Genomic DNA, 25232 nt, shown 5'->3' with positions numbered 1-25232 from the left:
TACTAATTGAGAAGCGGATTGTTTCGGTATTGTGACATCCGTCTTTTTCTACAGTTTTTCTCCCACTAGTACAGTTTGACCTATATATTTTGCTCAAAGTTATGCCAATACTGGCCGCTTGCTAGCCCCTTTTATTTCAAGTTCCCCGAGTATCATATCTCCAACCTTGGGAACTTGAAAATTCATCATTTTTTGTTATTTTTATTTCGTAAAAATATCTCTTTATATATACTTTTTTAGGTTTCATTTCTTTGGATAAAATTTTACCCTTTTGACCCATCTTTTTAGCCCAACCAAAAGTTCAAAAGATATCGAAGACGTTCTTTTTTTTTATTCTTTCTAAACCCCCTTCTCTCTTCTCTTGTGTTTCTCCTCAAAACTCTCTCTCTCTTTTAATATTGAAAAATATCTTTCTTTCTAAATATTGAAAAAAAAAAAAAAAGAATGGAGAAAAAAAATATCATTGATCCGTATAGTATTAAGAGAAAATTAAGCGTGCAGATATAGAGTTAGAAACGAGACAGGGCTGCCCAAAATCCCAATAGTACCAATTTAAACCAACACACACAGGATTTACGAAATGGATAAACACAAGGAGGAAGAAAACAAGGAACAGATGGAAAAACGAATGCGGGCATCAAATCTAGCAATCAATTGAAATTAATAACAATAGGGAAAATTTTATATAGAGAGGAGGCTCTGAACAATCAAATTACAGCCTACCTCAAAAATTTTCCAAATATCTTCAAATTGATCATCTCAACATCAAGATGCATGGGCATGAGAAAAACATGGATTTCAAGTTTTAGAAATGGTGTATTTTATAACGCATTTTTGAACCGTTATTTTCAAGATTTTCAAGTTTTTATAGATCTGTCAATCTACACTATTTTTGAAGCTTTTGACTTTATAAATAAAGACAAAAATATATTTTAAGGCTATCACAAAGATTGCCAGTATTAAAACATTTCTCAACACTATTTGAAGGTAGGCTCTAATTTAATTGTTTAGAGCCTAGGCTATATACAAACCGCACTAATAATATTAGTTACATGGAGAATTATTTAAAGGGTGCAGTTTGTATAGAGCCGAGGCTCTAAACAATCAAAGTAAAGCGCACCTTAAAATTTGGTTTCAATACTAGAAATTTTTGTGAAGCTTTAAGTTTTATAAATTTACAAGTTAGAAAACTTAAAGCTTTATGAAGATCTATGTGATAGCCTAGAGAAATTATAAAACTTAAAGCTTCATAAATAGTGTAGATCAAGCAGATCTATAAAAACTTGAAAATCTTGAAAATTGAGTGTCCAAAAATACGTTTCAAGATGCACTATTTCCAAAACTTGAAATCCTTTTTTTTTTTTTCTAATGTCCATGAGTATTGAGTCAAGAAGATCAATTTGAAGATATTGAGAGTCAAAATGGCCTTTTCTACTGAAAGTTTTGAGGTGCACTTTGATTTGATTGTTTAGAGCCTCGGCTCTATATAAACTCTGTTCTTATTTAAATATAAGAGCAAACTTTATAGGGTGGCAATGGACCCGGACGTGACATGGGACCCAATGGGTAGACGTGACCCAAGTTCGAGTATGGGTCTAAAAATTGGACCTGGCAGGTCGGGTTTGGGTCTAAATATTGGACCCGACCACAATTCAGGTATGGACCTAGCTCCATGTAAACCCGACCCAATGGACTCAAACCCGGACCCGACTTGAATAGTATTTATATTCAAATAATGCTTAATATATAATATTTGAAGAATATTCAAATAAATATAGCTATATATTTTTAGTTAAATTTTTTAAATAAGGGTACGGTTTATATAAGGCCAAGGCTCTAAACACCCATAGTAATAGCACATTCAAATAGTGTCGACAAATGTGGTATAAATATTGGAAATCCTTGTTGTAGCCTTAAAATATATTTTCATATATAATTATAAATTTTAAAGCTTCAAAAATAATGTAGATCAAGCAGATCTTTGAAAACTTGAAAATCTTGATAATTCATAATCATCATCATCATTATCATAACTTTTTTCCAATTAATTGGGGACAGCTATACAAATCCTAGGCCGCCATTCTGCTTTAATGACATACCCTCAGTGAGACTATAAGTCCCCATATCTTTTCATACTACTTCCAACCACATCCTTTTGGCCCTACCCTTTGCCCTTTCAATCCTTCCACTGGAATTAACTTGCACCTCTTCACAGGTATTGTACTGGGTCGACGCCACAAATGGCCAACCCACCTAAACTTTTCCGAATTGATTCATTTCAGATTCTATACCTTCTTGTCTTGCCACTCTTCCATCTCAAAATCTTGATAATTGACGATCCAAAAATGCATTACAAGATGCACTATTTTCAAAACTTGAAATAAATTTTTTTTCTCATGTCCATACATCTTGATGTCAACATGATCAATTTGAAGATATTTGGGCATCAAAACAACCTCTTCTAGTGAAATTTTTGAGGTGCGCCCTAATTTGATTGTTTAGAGCTCTGCACCTATATACATTTTTTCTTTTAAATAAGGTACGTATATATTTAACAAATTTCATTAAATACGTTTAAATATATTTAAGTATATAAGTATTATGTTTTTTTTATCGGGTTCGGTCGGCTCTGGGTCTAAGTCTAGGTTCCACATTATATTTTTGGGTCTGGGCCCGACTCCAGTAACTACTGGACCGGTTGGGTATGGGTCGCGGTTCAAGTCCCATAATATTTTTTCAAGTTGTGGTCTAGGTCCGGCCGGACCCTGACCCAACCCAACCCGTTGCCACCCCCAACTTTACATGTAATATCCCCACATATGTGAACCCTGGTGTTTTTAGTGTCGTCTGAATAGACAGCTAAAACGGCTTTAATCACAATGTCAAAAGTCAGCTTTTAAGCATCAAAACTCAACTCAATGGCGCTGATACTTTTTTTTTTATTATGTTATAAATCTTTTTCCAATGAATTTTGTAGCGTGCACACCTAACCGGAGCGCACATGATAAAAATAATAAAAGAGTATTTCTCACACAAAAAATATCCAGAGTACCCCTGAAAACTATGGGGCCTTGTTATTATTTTATTTATGTTTTTGACAAATGTTACCGACCTTTATTGCAAATTACTCAAATGGGATTACTTCATCATAAGTCAAAAGAGAATAGAATAACCAAATTTAGCAAAAGAGTCAGCTAGAGAATTAGCGTCCCTATAAACGTAGCCTCCCTATAAATGTCGCAAAAAGAAATGGACAAATCAATAACAATATCCAACACCTACGACCAAATTGGGACTATCTTCCAAAGTACCCTCGGCTCGTCCTTGCACCACTGAATAACATTCAGATAATCTCGCTCTACTAGCCAAGACAAGCCCAAATTTTTACTTTGCAAAATCTTGAGACCCTGATGAAGGGCAACCAATTCAACATGATTTGTTGTAGCTTCCCCTACCGGACCTGCATGGAAATCACGCCCAACTCCCCCAACACCTGCCAGGCTCGGATTCCCCAACGAACTCCCATCAAAGTTAAGTTTCAAAACCCCTTTGTTGAAATGGAGTCCAAAAACTCACTGATCTACTTTTAACCACCCCCATAAATTAAATTTGGATGGTTCGTGATCACATCCACTTTCAAAACGTTTTTGCCTTACTTGAAAACACCAAAAATAGGCTACAATGAATAGATGCTTTTGTCTAAAACTCGTGCAACGGAAAGGTAGACACCATCAAAGGTACGTTTATTCTTTTCTTTCCAGATCTCCCAAGGGACTAAGCCACGCAGAATCTTCCAAATAACAGTCTCAATCTTGGGTAAATAAGGCATTGACATCTCCAAGATAACCCCTGCAAACTCTTGAGGCATCGTCTGGCCCCAAAAATGAACAGAAATGGTCCCATATTCTAGAAGAAAAGGGACAATGGAGAGTCAAGTGTGCCATTGACCTTTTGTAAAGGTGTAAGCAAACTAATAGGTTGAATGTATGATAATTCCAAAATAACAGACTTTTTAAGAATAAGTGCTATATAAGTAGAATTCACCCTTTAAAGAGTTCCCCTCGAATCATAAAAACCTTTAACCATCTCAAACAACTCCCCATTCATCAGATTCTAAAATTTTTGAAAAATGATCAAAGGGAAACCTTCCGGGCCTGGAGGTTTGTCCCTCTGGCAATGCAAAGACCGTTTCCTGTAGCTCTTCCATCAACACCTCTCTCTCAAGCGAAGAAGCAAAATTGTGAGACAAACCCGAAAATAGAACTCGATCAAACTTCGGTGTGAAGTGCACTTCAGAAGTAAAAGCCTTTTTAAAATGGTTAACCACAGCTTCTCCCATTGTCATCACATCATCCTGATCAACCTCTTGAATCACCAGACCTGAGACATCATTAATCCTACTATGCGAGCTAGCAATGGCGTGGAAATATTTAGTGTTTATATCTTCTTCCTTAACTCATTTCGTTCTCAACCTTTGTCTTTAATATATCTTATCCACACTACGTAACTCATTGAGGGTCCCCATCTTATTAGCTCTTTCTACTTTTAGCAATTCAGATAAAACTCCTTCATGTTGAATAGATAAATCCAAAGTTTTAATCTCAAACAAAACCTCAACACTCTTATTTTTAATGTGAAATCTATTCTCCCTCTTCCACGAAATAAGCTTATATTTGATACTAATCAGTTTCTTATGCATCTGAAAATCTAGAGAACCAACTGAAGTGGCATTTTTCCAAGTACTTTGAATCAGATATAAAACTTCTTTCTCTTCCAGCCACCCAATCTCCATCTTAAAAGGCTTTGGAGACAAGAAAATAAAAGTCATTCAAAACATATGTCAGATCATTAATAAAGAACTCTTTAAAAGCATGTAAAGTAGGACCATACTCATTGACTATACCCCATGAAAAATCCATCGAAGGACTATGAAACCGTACCAAAAAAAAATGTCCCTGACACCATAATAAAAACTTTGCAAAACTTGAGGATCCCACAAAATCCAAAGACCCCAGAAGCTCCAATAGAGTCAATCCCCCAAAAAGTTAACAGAACCCAATCCTCAAACTTCCCTCACACCCGAAACATCAAGGCTGAAAAGTTTAATCTCTTGAAGAACCAAAATGACAGGTTTATATTTCATAACTAAAAAGAGGATGTCCCTTTTATGCTTAGGATCGCTCAATCCCCTAACATTCCAAGAAATAAAATTCATTAAAGAGGGGGGGGCGTGGGAGGGTTAGAAGCAGAACTTGGACCCTCCACACACGGTCCACAATAAACCTCCTCTAGCATCAGAGCTTCCTACAAAGTAGCATTCTCCGCATCAGAGATCCATTTAGAAGCCGATTGCTCAATGCTCAGACTCACGAATTATGTCTCCAACAACCTCAAAGCTTGAAAATGATTTGTCTCACCAGCACCAAAACTTGCTGCAAGCCGAGCAGAGGATCGAGAAGGCGTCACAGAGCCTTTGGCCTTCTTCGAAGACTTCATTTTCTTAGCAGGAGTCAATGCCACCTTCTTCTTCAAGCTTAGAATCCTCCTTCGTCTTCTGCAGTTTCTACTGTTTTTTCTTGGCCTCCATCTCCTCCAAGACAATCCCAATATGGACATTAAAGTCAGCCCCCATGTCTTCAAACATAGCCGAAACTTTTCCAATATCATCATCCTCCTTAACATTTTCAGAAGGCCCCTTCTCTATGTTCCTTGAATCCCCTACTTCAATATTTGCTCTACTCTCATAATAATCCATCTCCCCTAAGTCCTCACTAGCATACATAGCGAAGTAGGCAAGAAGGGACAGATGTGACGGCTGAGCAACCAAGGCTATCGGTTCCCTTACTGCCCCTCAACCATTGCCAACAAAGGGTAGATAGGGCCACCTGCCTCCACTTCCAAGGGGTAATGCACCTCTTAATTGAGCACTTTTAGAGGTTCGATATCTTAGTCAATAACCACAATAGCAAGTGGATCGACCATCAAAGGATCGAATCGGGGCTTAGGATGAGAGGCTTGACCTCAAATCGCAGCATGTCTAGCTGGAAGAGGATATAACTTCAGAATCACTGAAATCACCAACAACAAACTCCACACTTTACCCCAACAAATGCTGAGAACCGCCGAGAAATCCCAACCAGCTACTTTGAAGACGGAACAGAGAGAGAGAGAGGCCTCCAACGGGATCTTTCTCTTGCCTTTACAAAGATATGGATGGAAAGAAAAGATAGCTCAGTCGCCTGCATTACGGCCACGTAGGTAGAAGGTGTACCTTTCCCAAGGAATTCATCATAGTCCCTGGGGACCTTAAAAAAAAAGATTTTGAGTCCCTGAAATAGTTTATCTAGCAACATATTATTTGGACCATCCATTTTCAAGCTTTCATGTGTTTATAGATCTACTTGATTTGAACCATTTTTAAAGTTTAAAATTTTATAATTAGAGATAAAAATAGATTCTCAAACCATCCTAAAATTTTTGATATCAAAATTACATTTATGAAAAAATTTAGAGGTGTGCCTAAATTGGATTGTTTAAGATTGCAACCTTATGTAAACTACACCCTAAAATCAAAACATCTTGTAATCTGGAACATCTATTTTCAAGATTTTCAAATGTTTATAGAGCTGCTTGAGCTGCACTATTTTTAAAATTTTAAATTTTATATTTAAAGCTAAACATTTATTTTCAAGCTATCATAAAGTTTTCAACATGGACACTACATCTTTTGATAAATTTTAGACGTACGTCTTATTTATACAGTATAAGGTTTATAGAAACCTCCCCATAACTAATACTCGTACCCAAAATGAATGAGCTTCAAGTGTCTTTTATTGACCGCTGAAGGTGCCATCAACAACGGAACATCGATTATTGACAAAACACTCAAAAAGAACCGATTAACAAAACACTCAAAAAGAACCGAATAACAAGACACTAAAAAAGAACCGATTTAATATAAGGATTGTATAGTCTATAAGATCACTTATTTTGAATACAAAAAGATCACAATTAGTTTTAACCATTAGATGCAAAATCTAACAGATTGAAATGTGTCACAACATTCAAGAATTTATATTTTAAATATTGTGCCCAATGACACATCTTCAAAAATTTATATTTTAAACATTGTGCCCAATGACACATCTTCAATCGTCCGATTTCACATCCTCCCTCTCAGGCTGGCACTTAAGGTCAATACCCTTCAGTCTTCCACTCCCCCTCCGAGAATACTCAGGATTCGCACCTTGCAAGGAAAATTATATTTATATATGTATGACAGAGGTTGGCCAAATTTTGAATGAAGTTTCAGGAATAAAATGATGCCATTCTCTTAAATTTGAAACATCTTAAAATTGTTTCTCAAATAGATTTCATTTTGCCCTAATCAGTGGTATTAGTTTGATACTTTAAGATGAAATTCAGCCAAAACTTGATACCCCAGTTCTGAAATTTGAGAAATACACAAAGCTTGGACAATGTACCTCTTGGGATCCCATGAATTATCAGCACAGGACCATCTTGGAGGAACTAGAACATCCATAGGCAATTTGCGCCATTTGGCACAATTGTCACATTGAACCCATTGGTACTTTTCCCTGTTGCACAGACAAGCTCTATGAGAACTGTCAAGAGTTGTAAGAAATTGGAGAAAAAAGAATCTAAGTAACAAAAAAATATAATCTAATCCTATAACCAATTCCCTTTCCAATAGAGAACGTTGAAAAGAATTCATCTATGATAGCAATAGTAACAATAAATGCCCTCGGTCAATAAAAAGGAAAACCAATTTGCATAGAGTAAGGCACGAACTCATTACTATTTATCAAGCACAAGAGTCTTTTTGACGAAAACCGTAAATAAAATACAGGCTTATGTCAAATGGTCAACAATTGTCAGAAGTATTTAATCATGCCCCAACATCAAAGTAGCAGAATTTCCAGGTATCCCTCTCGTTCAAATTTTACACTTAGCAATTCAAAGTATGGGACAGAGGAAAATTAGGCACACTTCATATTACAGTTGAGACACAAAATAAACCGTATGAAAATATATTGAACTTATTAAATGATATATTAAAAGAAAAGGCACCACACAAAAATTATGAAAAATGCTATCCGAAGGAGGAAAGGCACCACACGAAAATTAGGCACACTTCCATCGAGCTGTTGATGCCAATCATTCCCAAAGATGATGAACACTTGTACAAGTCACAAAGCCACCATTTACCCCCAGAACACTTTTGGTCCTTCATAAACAATTAGAGTTGCAGCTATGTGAATGACATTTCCTAGTCACCGGATGCCAAGATAGTTAAATGAAGTGACATACTTAGACAACCATTTGACAGGACAAAAAAAAAGAAGGTAATCCACTTCAACACAAGATGCAACAAACCAATTGATTCTTGCTCTTCCATGGCATGTTACTCTACAATGAACGCACAATCAGCACTGGCTATTGTGTGTATTTTTAAAATTTTAAAGTTAAATTTCACAAAAAGTTTCTGAAGGGAAGCTTATAAATATTTAAAGAACTAAAATACATATACCTTGACAGGTTGCGCATTAACTATTTCTTTATAGAGGGGACGGAAAATTTTATAAGCAGGTATAATTATTTTAAATTTACAAAAAAGATCATCGGCATAAAAGTTTTAGGTATATGTCCAAAACATCTAATTATATTTCATAAAGAAATCAGATGTTGAAAATAAAAAAGAGGAGTTAAATATGAAGAAAGAGAGCTTCCAAGAGAAATATGCCCTGGGTACAGAGAGAGAGATATGAAGGGATTTCTAAGGTGTAGAATATGAAAAAGAGGTGTTGGAAGATAAGACAATAAGTTACTAAGGTATCATGGCCAGATATTGCACCCTTGAAGCACAAGTGACAAAGAAACATGTCTCGCCAGAGCCCAGAGGTAATACACTAAGAGATGACATGCATTCAAAAACTCTAATATGAGTTAAATAAAATGAACTGCTGAGAAGATGATATGGGGAAGAGATAAACAATAAACACGAACATCAGATGGAAGTCAATTAATAACAGAGATGCCCATTGGAAACACTTTAGTCCTTAATGGAATGGAACACCACTAGGAGACATCATCGACAGAGCAAACCCAGTTATGAGTCGGTAGATGAACTCATCAACCCATACAAGGATAGAGGTTAAGGGTACGAAAATTGTTGATTCATTGCTCCCATCATTGTGAGACTTTAAAAATAACTCAAATTAGGAAGAAAAAAACAGCTATTATTGTTCAATTATATGAATCTATGTAAACCTAGTTAAATCATCAACAAAAAGTCACAAGTCTATAATGAGCAATTTGAATTGATTCTTGTTTAAAAGATCAGGATTTTCATTTTCTTTTATTTCAAAAGCTCAATCCCCGGGTTCAAAATTTCAAAGAACCTTTCATCTTCATTATTTTTCTCAATTCCAGATAGTTTAGATTTAATTTTACAGAAATCAAGGCGGATTTACATCCTTATATTAGAATTAAACATGCTCAACCATGGTAATGCCATGCCTACATACTTGTGTGCAAGGACACACTTGATCCCCTAGTAAAATGTATTTGCATGGATCAAGAATTTGCCAAAGTAATTATATGATTACCTTGATTTCGTTGTCAAGATTGGAGTTTGTTCTTCAACTAGAAAAGAGATTCGAGCCTTACACAACCGACATCCAAAATTAAGAATACTCATTTTCTGAAATCTGTCATAAGAGGTCACATAGATTCGGCAACCATACTGACTTTTGCTCCATTGAACATTGGAAATAGGGATAGGCTATCACTTGTTTCAACAAAATGTTGCTTTGAGTAATGCTGCTAAAATCAAAATGCAACTTTCATTTGTTAGAGGTTTTTATTGTATTTCATCTGGAGATCAAACAATGCTGCCCACTGTACTTCTGTCGACTTGCAAGTTCTAGGGGTATGATTAGTTATAGGGTCCATGGATACATGTATTATATAATTACTCGTGTCTATAACTAAGTTGCAAATGCATTAGGATGCGGGTAGAAAATTGGGAGAGTCCACGAAAAGTAAAGCAAGTTCAACCAATGAATCATCAAAAATTTTGGAACAAGTTTCTCAGATTCTACTGTTATTCATCATCTCGAATTCCTTGTCTTTCACCCAGAAACACAGTTGGAAAACTAAGAGCTCCAAATCACTCTGGTACAGACATCCAAAACATTTCAGGTAAGCTAGTTTTCAACCCTTGAGTAACCATAAAAACCACAATGATACCACAATGAAACTGTCACGGATATGGGTAACTTCATATTAGTTAAACGTACTATGTCAAATGCACAACGAAGATTCGCAATCTGATTCTGGCATCATGCACTTTGGGTAAACACTTAATGTATACTACCTAATTGCTTGAAAATTAATGGTTTTCATTTTTCAAACACAACTCCAAAAAAATCAAATTCTAAAATTTATCTATACCAAACAATAAAGAAAGAAGTGTCAAACCATACAAATGATCCTGAATGGAACTAGTTCAATAATCAACACAAGAACAGCAAGAAAACAAAGGTTACTGATTAGTTGATTACCCTGCTTTGTTGGTAGCGAAGATGGTGGACTTTCCTACCACTGGAGGCTCCTGCTTACAAAAGCATTATTTATGAACATGCAAGAAAAAAGGAAGCAGAGCGCATAAGAACACATACAAGAAAAAATTTCTTCAAATGCATCTTAAATAATTTATTAAACTCTGGTTAAGCATAAATAAATTTTTTGTTCCAATCTACTACCACTTCAAGCCAGGAAATAAGGTGCACAACATGACTAACTACATAAGAACCAAACCAAATGCTGGATAAAGCTTTATAAGGTCCAATAGCCACCATGTGTGCAGTGACATTCCAAGTCCATAAGAATCTGCTTTCTTACATTGATTAATATACCATTTCCGTTCAACTGGAAAATAAAGGAAAATAAATAAAAATTACCTCATCTGATCTAGTTAACACACCAATATGTGACACATGTAACAATAACATAGACTTCACTGTACCATTCCAATTGTTGCATCTCTATTAGAACAGAAAAAACACTTTACTAACAAAGGTCTGATTGTATAAAGTAGAAAAGTACACACCTGCATAAGTTAGCATGAATGTGCCTTGACAGGGCCCAAATGATGCTGATCATCTGTTAAAGTACTGAGTGTACTAACAAATTAGCCTACATCTAGAGATATTCAAGAAGGAAGTACCATATTTGTGCATCATAAGGAAGAACCACTTATCCAAAAAAGGAAGCCTTTTTTTCTTTATAGTTAACTTTTTGGGACTTTATGTTTTGAACAACAAAAGGAAGCCAAAAGAACATTAAAGTACAAATTAATTAATGCAATATAGACAAAACCTCAGCATTACACAGCATTTTGTTGTGCCGACCATATCACTGTCAGACACATGATCAACACTTTCCTAGTTTGGATACCTTGAGAAATTTCATTGTACCGATATAGAAGTTTATTTTATTTTTTTGGGTAATTCAATGGGGATGATAGGCCCCTACCCATTTTTTCAATAGATTAGGAAGTTACATTTTACATTTTGAAGGGTTAATTGGGGGTGTTAACGGTAGGAATGGATACCACAATGTGGTAACTGGGTGTGGGGATGCTACCACCACGACCCCAGCCCATTCCTAATATAGAAGTTAATTACATATTAAAATATACACAGACTTGACATGGTATGAATGTATCAAAGTTTTTGGGAGAGGAAGCAGGATCAAGAGAAGGGGATAGTTGCTGTCACAAGTTCCTAGTTAGGGAACACCAAGGGAGCAGCTCTTATGATAAACATGAAAAATAAATAAATTCTTAAAATAAAATAAACTTCACTAAATAATGCAAGGTTAAAACCCAAAATTTTATTCATGATGCATTTTATAGGTCCGACAATGTGAGCCTGCCAAAGGAGAGATCATACACTCCATTAACAACTTTACTAGAAAGAGTCCCCTAAAAATTTGGGAAAGTATTCTGGAAAGTGGAATTTATTGGGAACCAATTCAAGAGAGCCACTTTTTTCTTTTTCTTTTTGTTTTTTTTGGATAGTTCAGTGGAGATGTGGTCTCCTACCCGTAGTAGGAATGAAACTCAAGACATTAGGTAATGGTGTCCTGCCACTCTGACCACCTAACCTTGAGCTCATTCCCTTCTCTTTTTTCTTGGATAGTTCAATGAAGAAGGAGTCCCCTGCCCATGATAAGAATAGAACTCACGACCACATGTTGTGGTGCTCCATCACCCTCAACCTAGCCTTGAGCCCATTCTTAAGGAGAGCCATTTTCGATAGGATATCCCATTAACTATGGTAAATACATGAACAAGCACGTGCACATGGGTTCAAATGCATGCATGGATACATTCTTAATTCATATAGACATCCAAGCAGACATGCATGCATAATACATAATTATGCCGCAAATGGATATGCAGCTTCGTACCATTGTAGAAAGAGACTAAGTCAATCAAGTTAAGTAAAAAATGCTCCTAATCTCACAAATTTATCAAGATAATCTTAGGCTAACGAGTCACTAAAACACTCATCTTCCAATTTTTTTTTTATTTGATTTTTAGATTTAGGCTTCCAAGCAATAAGATCACCACACACATGGACGTCTTGTTCCTTGCCTTTATGTATCCCAAAGTGCTTTGCTGAATAATGACAATTGCCACCATCCAAACTCGGGCATGTTTCACACCCAAAAAGCCAAGTTGTTTGCTTGAAAATAAATTACCCAGCAAGAGTCATCGTAAAATCATCCAACTGTTATGTATGAACCAGTTCCATAGGACATTATAACCACATGCCAAATTGCTAGTTTTAAACATTGACCTAAAAAAGCCTCTATAGTGATTAACGAAAAAAACCATATCAGTTACTAATTTTTGCAATTGAAAACACATAAAATAGATAAGTATATAAAGAGATTATTTACTTTCAATGCGAGCATGTTTGTCGGATATCAAATAAGCTGGAAGTGAGTGTGTCATTGACTATATTCAAAGTTCAAAAAAAGAAGAAGAAGAAAAATTAGACTTTGTGACACTCGAAGCCATCTAGTTAGACATCTAGTGACTACTAGCAATTGCTACCTCCGTATAATAAAGATAAACAGTCTCATGGTATACCATTTTTATATATATTTATGATTGCAACCGCGTAGTTATTTTTGAAGTTCAACCTCAGGAGCGCTAATTTCAATGACTAGACCCAAAGTTTAAAAAACAATTTCTTGAACTTTGGGATATAACTCATGCTATCTAATTTGACATCTAATGGCAAGTAACAATTGTGAACTTACACCAAAGATAAATGGTCTCATAGTATATAATCCCATTCGATAAAGGTAACTTATTAGTCTTTAATATGAAAGAAATTACTCATTTATTGAAAGAACTTTTCCCATTCCTTAAAAGGAATAGTTATTTTTAGGGCGAAATGAATAGTCTAGATAATTTGTTACAATATATATTATTTTTAGAGTTTGAAATCCTATTTTTTTTGTAATTGTATATAGTGAGACCATTTACCTTTGATACAAGGTGGTCATAATTCCTTACAATCATTTGATGAGAAATTTGATAGTTTGGATGTGTTACAAAGTACAAAAAAATTTCTTTTGAAGTTTGAGCTTGGTCAATAAAATAACAGTAATCACCCAATATCACATCCAATGGTCAAGATTAATGTGACCACCTTGTATCAAAAGTAAATGATCTCATTCTATATTTTCCCAATTGTTTTCACAACCATAATATTCAAGCCCAGATGTTCGGTGTAAAGGTTTTCGAATGCTGGAATTGCAATGTCTCATGGGGTATGAGGTAAGGTTTTATTTTCCTTCATAGTATATCTTAAGGAAACTACCAACCACCGAAGATTTCGTACCATCCCACAAATATAGGAAAGTCCTACTAACACTGAGTTAGTTTAAAAGTATTGGAAAAGGCTTCACGGATCCAAAAGCATCTAAATCTTTCCTTCTAAAAATTGGAATATGATATTTATTTTTCAAATACGTAGAAAGTAAGTTTTTTTTATTTTTGTATTTTTTATTTTTTTTAATTTTTTTTTAAGGTTAGTCTGTGGTCTAGAGATTACATCCAAAATTTGAGATCAAAAAAATGTCCTAATATATATTTTACCCGAGGGAGTAAAGTAACACTATACTACCATGGAAATATGAAATCTTTCGGTATAACAAATTCAAAATCTCTAAACCAACTTAATATCAAGAAAGATAAACACCCGTTGAACAATATATCATGTAATAATAACATAACAAATTCAAAATCTCTAAACCAACTTGCATTTTCCAACAAGTTAATATCAAGAAATATAAACACACGCGAACAATATATCATGTAATAAAATTTGGAAAATGCCCAAAAAATAATAATCTAAAATTACAACAACTCCCTCCAGACCACAGCCTAGAAACTACCGACATGCAAATGTACGTGATTTACCTTAAATAATCAACATGAGTAACTTGGGAAGGATAATATGGGATAATTATATTAACAAAATGAAAATCACGAGGTCTATTGAAGAAAAATTACTACTTTAACCACAGATTTTGCTTCTTTTTTTTTTTAAATCCCTTCCTATAAAAATGTATCTCTAAAGAATAAAATTCTTAATTAGAAATTTCAAAAAACTAAGAAAGTTCCAATGCCTTATTTTATTATTAATAAAAAATAATTTATTTCTTATATTATATGCATGTAAATCTTATCGTTATCACATATGCATGTAAATCTTATATGAAGACTCAATAAGGAGATATTCCGATTAACCAATTTTATAATTCAAAAAATAAAATTCAAAAAATAATCTGATGAATCTTATACGTGCAAGTAAACCTTATTTATTAGAAATTATGGTGTCAGTGTAAATTATTTATCAAATCTCTCGAATTTAAAAATCAAACAATTTGCAAACAAATTAAAAAAAGAAAATCCACATTCCTTTCTTGATTAAAATTCCCGTTTTTTTATCAATTCTCTCTAATGGATAAGCATGAATTTTCATTTCAAGATTACGATTAAATCAATGAAATAAAAGATCCAAATAGTCTTGTAAGAGAATTACAAGCCGGAAATTAAATTACAAATCGTAATAGCATTGATTTTATAACGTGTACATTATCTTACTTTGTTTCCTATTACAAGTAGAACTCTTGGCTTCTAGAATATAAGTGCTTATTACCTGGTATTATAAATAGGGTGACGTAACACATATTTCTTAACAACAAAAATTGGAGTTCGGCTTCTTTCTTTAAGGTATTCTCTTCTTACTTCTTACAAATTATTTGAATGTAAACTTAAAAAGGTAATGCAAGGTTTGATTTAATGGCGATTTTCTTCACTTCATTAGTTTGATTGTAAAAAAAAAAAATGTTCGTGGTTTATGTTCATAGTTCATTAGTTGCAGTTGGTTTCCATTCACAGCAATTGGAGTGAGATTTGATGTTTAATATTCTCTTGTGTTAGATCCATTGTACGATATTAGAGTGATTCTTTTCTCCTGGTTCTACTTTTTGCTGCCATCTTTTTTATTTTCTTCAGTTCATCTTGATGGTAAAATTTAAAATATTTAAAAAAAAAAATTAATTATATATGGGTCAGATTAAAAAAAATGGAACAGATTTCCTTCTACTTTATGTACTTTTTTCTCTTCTTGGGATCTATGTTCTTGTTTTATTTGACCATGTATACTGTTTCAAACTTTCAATCCCAAGAGAAAATTCTCTAATTTTTCTTTTATTTTCTTTATTGGTTTTTCTATCTAAAACTTGAATTATTCTCAAGTTTAGCATTTTTTGTTAGTTTTCTTGATTTGGTTTTCTTTTTTTACCACGTTGTAAAAGACTCATTTTCTTTTCTTTTAACACTCTTAGATAACAGAAGAGAGAACACTGGAAGATTTTTTCACGAGAAGAACCAGGGATAAAAGGGGTGATTCTGTATATTGCTTCTTAAATTGTAAAAGAAGAAGGCTTGATTTTCTTGATTCTTTTTTGAATTAGGATTTCTCGTAACTAACTTTCCAAATTGAAAACCCATTTAAATGGGTGTCCAAACCAAAATGGGTACTATGATAAACGATAAGCGATAAGAGAGAGACAGAGAGTCAATAGAAGTCCGTGGTAATTGGAGAGAGAGAGAGAGTTACACCATCCTCTTGCTTTGTTTTTTCCAGTAGTTGCCCTGGGGTGAAAGCTCTTTCTCTTTCTATCTCTGGTTTTTATGTTAATTCTTATCATTCACTTCACTGTTATATTTTTGTTTCACGAAAAAAAGGAGTTTTCCCTTGTTTCTTATCATTCAATATTATCATTCAAAATAACGAAAATTATTCACAAATTTAGATTTTTCCATTGTTGTAATGCATTTTTACAGATCTAAAATATTACTTACTCTTTTGTTTTACCAATGAAATTTACTCTGATTTTCACATTGACAAACCCAGTTCCATCATTGACCAATTGTTTCCGGCAGTAGAATCACCGTTGCGGAAATTCTTTGTGAGGGTAGACAAAGTCTACGCGAGCACCCATCGAATAGATTCATTTTTGACGAGGTAAATATCAACTGAACTGTATTAGTTTTGGCTTTGTTGCTTGATTATTTCCCTCGAAAATTTTTTGAATGTGTTTTTGCTTCTCTAATCTTGCTCGGATTTTCACAAATGACTTTCATTGTGTGCGTGCGGGGTGTGAGTGAGAGAATATACATTAATCAAGGTGACCAAATGCAGTGGTCAAAATATACCAAGACTATAAAGTTTATAAATTAAAGAACCCATTAATGATGGAAAAATATGATAGAAAGAGATAACTCTCACTTAAATGGTTTTTTTTTTTTTGTTGAAAGAAAGCCTTATATTTAGGGTCTAAATAAGGTTTTTCATAAAATTTGAAAGAAATCCTAGTATTTAGCTTTTAGATAAGGTTTTCTTTTTACAAATCATTTGTCCATTAAAAGGCCCAAGGATTCAAGAAAATCCTATCTTAATGATGATAAAATACGTTAGAAAGAGATACCCTAGGGCCTCTTTACATGATACTCTTTCTCTTGAATGGGTTTTTCTTGAATTTTGAATGCAAGCTTTGAATTTAGGGTTTAGAATTTAGATAAGATTTTTCATCAAATTTGAAAGAAAGCCTCTTATTCAGCCTTGAGATAAGGTTTCCTTTAAGAAAATCACTTCTCGTTTTATAGTCAAGGATTCAAGAAAATCAAAATCTTTTGACTATCCCATTCAAGAAAATATGTTCATTTAAACTACGTAACACCGAGACAAATTATTACAACAAATTTGAGACGGATTTAGACGGCTGATTTTGAATCGCTGAAATCCAAAAAAAAATTGGTAGGCATTGATCCTTTCATGAACCCCATAAGATAGGGTACTAATATTTTGTGTTATTTCGGTCATCTTTCCAACTTCAATTATATAAATAATTACCAAAGCCAATTTCCTTACCCAGCATTTTCAAACTCTTTTGCTCCTATCCGTAACAACTCTTTGTGCTTCTTTCTTAGGGACTAAGATGAAGGTTTTCGAGGTGACCCTTATTTCGGCAGTGGAACTTCAACCACAAAGATCCACCGAGCGCAATATCTACGCAGTACTTTGGATCGCCCCACAAGAAAAGCAGCAGCAAATAAAGCAGAAGTCAAAGATCGTACATGCCGGTGGCCGTGTAGATGTAATATGGAAAGAAAAGTTCATCTTCCATGTAGATGACAACTTTCTCTTCAACCAAACCTCCCAAGACGATGAAAATGCTTCCTCAGTGATAGTCAAGATTTATGAGAAGCGTGGTTTCCTCTTATCAGATAAGCTTCTTGGGTCAGCCCGGATTCATCTAAGCAACTTGATTGGATACAGTGATTGGGGGTTTGCGTCGATGCTTCTTACGCGTTCTTCAAGTCGAATTCAGGGCAAGGTGAATTTGAGCGCCGCCTTTTGGAATGGTGATTCCCTCTTGCTCTCAAATTCTAGGTTGGTGGAGAGACATGTTAAGAAATATAGGCATTTGGAGAGAGATGTGAGAGAGAAGGGCCTGAGGAGGATTGGTTAAAAGAGAGAGAAGAGAATCAGAGGAGAAAGTTGGAGCTCAATGTTTTCTTTTTTAAATCAAATTTATCCGTACCATTTTTTAGGTCTTCTAATAGACTTTCATTCCTCTATGTTATTGGCCTATTTGGTTGTGTGGACAAGAGCAATATATGATACGAAATATTTTCTTAAATCACTTACAGAAACACCTCAATTGCATTCTAGCAAAATCAGAGTTCTTGCATCCATAGATATTACAACAGCACATGCTTCAAGATAACAACCCATAAAAGTCTCGATAAAGAGAAATCCTTTGCCTTTCCAGGTACTGCTGATATGTATATCTCATCTTAGGGCCGGTTTGTGTAGGAGGAAATTAATAATCATAGATATTTGAAATCCAATAAAATCTATGGATTTTCAATATCGAGGATTTTTTTCATGGATTCCTCAAATCTCATGTTTGGATAAACTATACAAAATTGAAGGATTCCTTGTAATCACTTTCATGTCCATTGTTTGGTAACATAACTTCTTACAATTTTTCTCTCCAAAATTTTTATATACTTTCTCTCTAAAACTCAAAATTTGAGATAGTGTATCTATAAAGATTTTGAGATAGTTTATCTATCTAAAATGTGATATGGTTTTTCTCTCTAAAATTTAATATACTTTCTATCTAAAATTTAAAATTTGAAATTGTCTATCTAAAAATTTTGGGAAAATTTCTCTCTCTAAAATTTTTAGGTGTTTTATTTTTCTCTATAATTTAATATAGTTTATCTTTCTAAAACTTTAAGATACTCTCTCTCTAAAACTTAAAACTTGAGATAGTTCCCCTCTTCAATAATTTTGAAATAGTTTCTCTCTCTAAGCATTTTTAGTAGTTTCTCTCTCTAAAATATGATACAGTTTTTCTCGCAAGTTTTAAGATACTCTCTTCTAAAAGCTAAAATTTGAGATAATTTATTTCTAAAATTTTTACAATAGTTTCTTTTTCTAATTTTTTTTATTTACTTTCTCTCTCTAAAATTTGATATAGTTTCCCTCTTAAATATTAAGATGCTTTCTCTCTCTAAAATTTCAAGCTTGAGAAGATTTTTCTCTCTAAAATTTTGAAATAATTTCTCTCTTTAAAATTTCAAGTTTGAGATGGTTTCTCTCTCTAAAATTTATTGTTGATATAAGGTGGTCACCATTAATCTTGACCATTAGATGTGAAATTAGATGACTGCATTTATTTCATTTACAAAGCTCAAACATCAAAAAAAAAATTTCTCGAACTTTGTGACTCACCCATGATATCAGATTTCACATCGGATGGTTGCAAGTAATTGTGACCTCCTTGTATCAAAGATAAATGGTCTAATTGTATATAACCCTTTAAAATAAACATTCCAAAAAATAATACAAAATAGAGCCTTTTAAGGTCAACTTCTATTTCTATACTAATAGTCATGGTATTATAGATGATAGAACTGCAAAATTATGGATCCATCCCTAAGATGTATAATACGTGGCCATCAAAAATTGAACTCAAAGTTCTCTATCGTATTTTTCTCTTGGCTTGCGCGTGTATGTTTGACTCACTCTCTTCCTTGAAACAGTAAAATGAGGAAGATGTGGAATTTGATGTCACACAAAGATAGGAAAAATGCTATTCTATTGGAATTTAGTTTTCAAGCGCAGCATTGGTTAGGCGTAAGCCTAGGCCTTATTAAAAAAAAACAAAAAAAAAAACAGAAAAAAAATTAATCCCTCACCTCAAAACATTGTCCAGATGTTCGGTGTAATGGTTTTCGAATGCTTGAATTGCAATGTTTCAATGGTTATGAGGTAAAGTTTTACTTATTTTGATAGAGCTGCCGCCCTATCAAACCGTTTTCCTTCATAGTATATCTTATAGTAACTAGTCCTACTAACACTGAGTTTAAAACCATTGGAAAAGGCTTCACGTATTCAAAAGCATCTAAATCTTTTCTTCTAAAATTTGGAATATTTGGATATTAATTTTTCAAGTAGGTAGAAAGTGGGTTTTTTTTATTTTTTTAACTTTTTTTTTTACGGTTAGTCTGTGGTGTAGAGATTACTTCCAAAATTTGAGATCTAAATATGTCCTAATATATAGTTTATCCGAGGGAGTAAAGTAGCAGTATACGACCACGGAAATATGAAATCTTTGGCCATAACAAATTCAAAATCTCTAAACCAACTTAATATCAAGAAAGATAAACACCAGTTGAACAATATATCATGTAATAATAACATAACAAATTCAAAATCTCTAAACCAACTTGCATGTTCCAACATGTTAATATCAAGAAATATAAACACACGTGAAAAATATATCATGTAATAAAATTTGGAAAATGCCCAAAAAATAATAATCTAAAATTACAACAACTCCCTCCAGACCACAGCCTAGAAACTACCGACATGCAAATGTACGTGATTTACCTTAAATAATCAACATGAGTAACTTGGGAAGGATATTATGGGATAATTATATTAACAAAATGAAAATCACGAGGTCTGTTGAGCAAAAATTACTACTTTATCCACAGATTTTGTTTTTTTTTTTTTAAATCCTTTCCTATAAAAATGTATCTTTAAAGAATAAAATTCGTAATTAGAAATTTCAAAAAACTAAAAAAGTTCCATTGCCTTATTTTATTATTTATAAAAAATAATTTAGTTCTTAACATATATGCATGTAAATCTTATCGTTACCACATATGCATGTCAATCTTATCTGAAGACTCTATAAGGAGATATTCCGATTAACCAATTTTGTAATTCAAAAAATAAAATTCAAAAAATAATCTGATGAATCTTATACGTGCAAATAAACCTTATCTATTAGAAATTATGATGTCAGTGTAAATTATTTATCAAATCTCTCGAATTTAAAATCAAATAATTAGCAAAAAAATTAAAAAAAGAAAATCCACATTCCTTTCTTGATTAAAATTCCCATCATCAATGTTTTTTTATCAATTCTCTCTAATGGATAAGCATGAATTTTCATTTCAAGATTACGATTAAATCAATGAAATAAAATATCCAAATAGTCCTGTAAGAGAATTACAAGCGGGAAATTAAATTACAAATCGTAATAGCATTGATTTTATAACGTGTACATTATCTTACTTTGTTTCCTATTACAAGTAGAATTCTTGGCTTCTAGAATATAAGTGCTTATTACCTGGTATTATAAATAGGGTGACGTCACTCATATTTCTTAACAACAAAAATTGGAGTTCGGCTTCTTACTTTAAGGTATTCTCTTCTTACTTCTCACAAATTATTTCAATGTAAACTTAAAAAGGTAATGCATGGCTTGATTTAATGGCGATTTTCTTCACTTCATTAGTTTGATTGTAAAAAAAAAAATGTTCGTGGTTTATGTTCATAGTTCATTAGTTGCAGTTGGTTTCCATTCTCAACAGTTGGAGTGAGATTTGATGTTTAATATTCTATTGTGTTAGATCCGTTGTACGATATTAGGGTTTTAAATTCAGTGATTCTTTTCTCCTGGTTCTACTTTTTGCTGCCATCTTTTTTATTTTCTTCAGTTCATATTGATGGTAAAATTTAAAATATTTAAGGAAATAATTAATTATATATGGGTCAGATTAAAAAAAATGGAACAGATTTCCTTCTACTTTATGTACTTTTTCTCTTCTTGGGATCTATGTTCTTGTTTTATTTGACCATGTATACTGTTTCAAACTTTCGATCCGAAGAGAAAATTTTCTAATTTTTCTTCTATTTTCTTTATTGGTTTTTCTATCAAAAACTTGAATTATTCTCAAGTTTAGCATTTTTTGTTAGTTTTCTTGATTTGGTTTTCTTTTTTTTACCACGTTGTAAAAGACTCATTTTCTTTTCTTTTAACACTCTAAGATAACAGAAAAGAGAAAACTGGAAGTTTTTTTCACGAGAAGAATCAGAAATAAAAGGGATGATTCTGTATATTGCTTCTGAAATTGTAAAAGAAGAAGGGTTGATTTTCTAGATTCTGTTTTGAGTTAGGATTTTCTCGTAACTAACTTTCCAAATTGAAAACCCATTTAAATGGGTGTCCAAACCAAAATGGGTACTATGATACGCGATAAGAGAGAGAGAGAGAGAGAGTCAATAGAAGTCTGTGGTAATTGGAGAGAGAGAGAGAGTTACACCATCCTCTTGCTCTGTTTTTCAATAGTTGCCCTGAGGTGAAAGCTCTTTCTCTTTCTATCTCTGGTTTTTATGTTAATTCTTATCATTCACTGTTATATTTTTGTTTCTAAGGAGTTTTCCCTTGTTTCTTATCATTCAATATTGTCATTCAAAATATCTAAATTTGTTCACAAATTTAGATTTTTCCATTGTTGTTATGCATTTTTACAGATCTAAAATATTAGTTACCCTTTGGTTTTACCAATGAAATTTACTCTGATTTTCACATTGACAAACCCAGTTCCATCATCGACCAATTGTTCTCGGCCGTAGAATCACTGTTGCGGAAATTCTTTGTGAGGGTAGATAAAGTCTATGCTAGCACCCTTTGAATAGTTTCATTTTTGACGAGGTAAGAATCAACTGAACTGTATTAGTTTCGGCTTTGTTTCTTGATCATTTTCCTCGAAAAAATTTTGAATGTGTTTTTGCTTCTTTAATCTTGCTCGGATATTCACAAATGACTTTCATTGTGTGCGTGCGGGGTGTGAGTGAGAGAATATACATTAATCAAGGTGACCAAAAGCAGTGGTTAAAATATACCAAGACTACAAAAATTATAAATTAAAGAACCCATTAATGATGGAAAAATATGATAAAAAGAGATAACTCTCACTTAAATGGTTTTTTTTTTTTTTTTTTTTTTGAAAGAAGGCCTTATATTTAGGGTCTAAATAAGGTTTTTCATAAAATTTGAAAGAAAGCCTAGTATTTAGCTTTTAGATAAGTTTTTCTTTTTACAAATCACTTGTCCTTTAAAAGGGCCAAGGATTCAAGAAAATCTTATCTTAATGATGATAAAATATGATAGAAAGAGGTACCCTAGGGCCTCTTTACATATTACTCTTTCTCTTAGATGGGTTTTTCATGAATTTTGAAAGCAAGCTTTGAATTTAGGGTTTAGAATTTAAATAATATTTTTCATCAAATTTGAAGGAAAGCCTCTTACTCAGCCTTTAGATAAAGTTTCCTTTAAACAAATCACTTCTCCTTTTATAGTCAGGGATTCAAGAAAATCTTTACATTATCCCATTGAAGAAAATCAAATTCTTTTGATTATCCCATTCAAGAAAATCATTTCACGATCCCTTTAAACTACGTAACACCGAGACAAACTATTACACTAAATTTGAGACGGATTTAGATGGTTGATTTTGACTCATTGAAATCCAAAAAAAAATTGGTAGGCATTGATCCTTTCATGAACCCCATAAGATAGGGTACTAATATTTTGTGTGATTTCGGTCATCTTTCCAACTTCAATTATATAAATAATTACCAAAGCCAATTTCCTTACCCAGCATTTTCAAACTCTTTTGCTCCGATCAGTAACAACTCTTTGTGCTTCTTTCTTAGGGACTAAGATGAAGGTTTTTGAGGTGACCCTTATTTCGGCAAGGGAACTTCAACCACAAAGATCCACCATGCGCCATATCTACGAGGTACTTTGGATCGCCCCACAAGAAAAGAAGCAGCAAATAAAGCAGAAGTCAAAGGTCGTAAATGCCGGTGGCTGTGTAGACTCAAAAAGTTTTTTTTTCCATATTCATACATCTCAATATCGAGATGATCAATTAGAGGGTTTTTCAACATTAAAACAACCTTTCCGATAGATTTTTTAGGTGCATATGTAATTCTACATTTTAAGGTTGCAACCTTATATAAACTTTTTCCTTTAAAAAATGATCGATGGGGCGGATCGTGTTGGAAGTCATCCTGAGATAATGCCCTCGGGTTCTAACTCTCAGACGGCTACTCTAACCACTTGCTTGTACAGTGAAGCCGGGTCACTGATTCTCTGATAAAGACGATTCCATTATAGAAATTCAAGATGTGCTTGGACTTTACTAATGTGTTGCCAAGTTGAATGCTCGTTGGGTGCATTTAGAGAAGACAGTCAATAGGAATCCCTTTGGGAATTCAACCCAAAGAGGAAATTTGTTGGATTGCGTTGATCCTTTTAGTTATGGTATCCTCTCCTTACCTTCTAGGTGATCTTTTTGTTAGTCAAAGGTTGCTTTTATTTTTGGTCTCCTATTTTTGGGTGATTTCTTTTTTAGTTGGGATCCCAATTAAGTCATTAATTTTAAGGGCTTGTTTTAAGTAGGTTCTACTGTGATTAGGATAGACTTTTGAACCAAGATTAGAATAAAGTTGAGTTTCTAAAAGTCTTGGGGAAAATTTAGGGATCATTACGTGAGTCGTTTGGGTGCTTTTCTCCTCTAAGTATACTCTAAGTGGCAAAACAAGAAGGGAAATTTGAGTGCGTAGAGAGAGAAAAATTGTAGAGAGTAAGACATATGGTGGGAGATTGAGTTTCGTTCTCTAAGGTAAGTGGCTTGTAATTTTTTGTCTTTGAATTGATGGAAAACCGTTAATGGTATTCGCTCGTGGTTTTAACAACGTAACTTGTAATTTTTGTCTTTGAATTGATGGAAAACCATTAATGGTCTTCGCTCGTGGTTGTAACAACATAAATTTATATGGATTTTATTTACCAAAAATCAAATCATCGGATTTTAGGCCAACCACAAACAACAAATATTGCATATGCAGTAAAATAATATAATGAGGTCCCTCGCTATATATTTTTGATCTCGTGCACGGAGCATAAATTGTACTAATGTAAGGTAATTCAAATGGGTCTTCTTCACAATGAATTCTTAATTCTCATCTCTAACAGAAATAAATCATTAAGTATCGCATAAAAAAACAAATTTATTCCGTACTAGAAAGAAACACGCTCCAGAAGACCCTTGTATGAAAAGGGTTCCTTATTATTCAAAACAAAGAAATAAACTACATAGGATCCTTGCAAGATCAGAAGATAGAAAGATAGTTTACGAGATCAGGAGTCATCAACATGAGCTTGGTCATATTGTT

At 33.4% G+C, this 25232-nt stretch overlaps 1 protein-coding gene and 1 long non-coding RNA gene across 2 annotated transcripts in view; one reads left to right on the top strand and one right to left on the bottom strand.

Moving 5' to 3' along the window:
* LOC110007001 (uncharacterized) overlaps positions 1-25232 on the bottom strand; it is a 78174-nt gene that overhangs the window by 11689 nt on the left and 41253 nt on the right. The window lies entirely within an intron of this gene.
* On the top strand, positions 21278-23967 carry LOC148783312 (uncharacterized). The gene is made up of 3 exons (XR_016050389.1): positions 21278-21407; positions 22591-22701; positions 23706-23967. It is a non-coding gene; the product is annotated as an uncharacterized LOC148783312 (long non-coding RNA).

The sequence above is a fragment of the Amborella trichopoda genome, chromosome 2 (genome assembly GCF_054954075.1).
Source record: "Amborella trichopoda isolate Santa Cruz 75 chromosome 2, AtrichopodaSantaCruz75HAP2 v2.0, whole genome shotgun sequence".
NCBI lineage: Eukaryota > Viridiplantae > Streptophyta > Magnoliopsida > Amborellales > Amborellaceae > Amborella > Amborella trichopoda.
The sequence above is the reverse complement of the archived record's forward strand: the minus strand, read 5'-3'. Positions and strand labels throughout refer to the sequence as shown.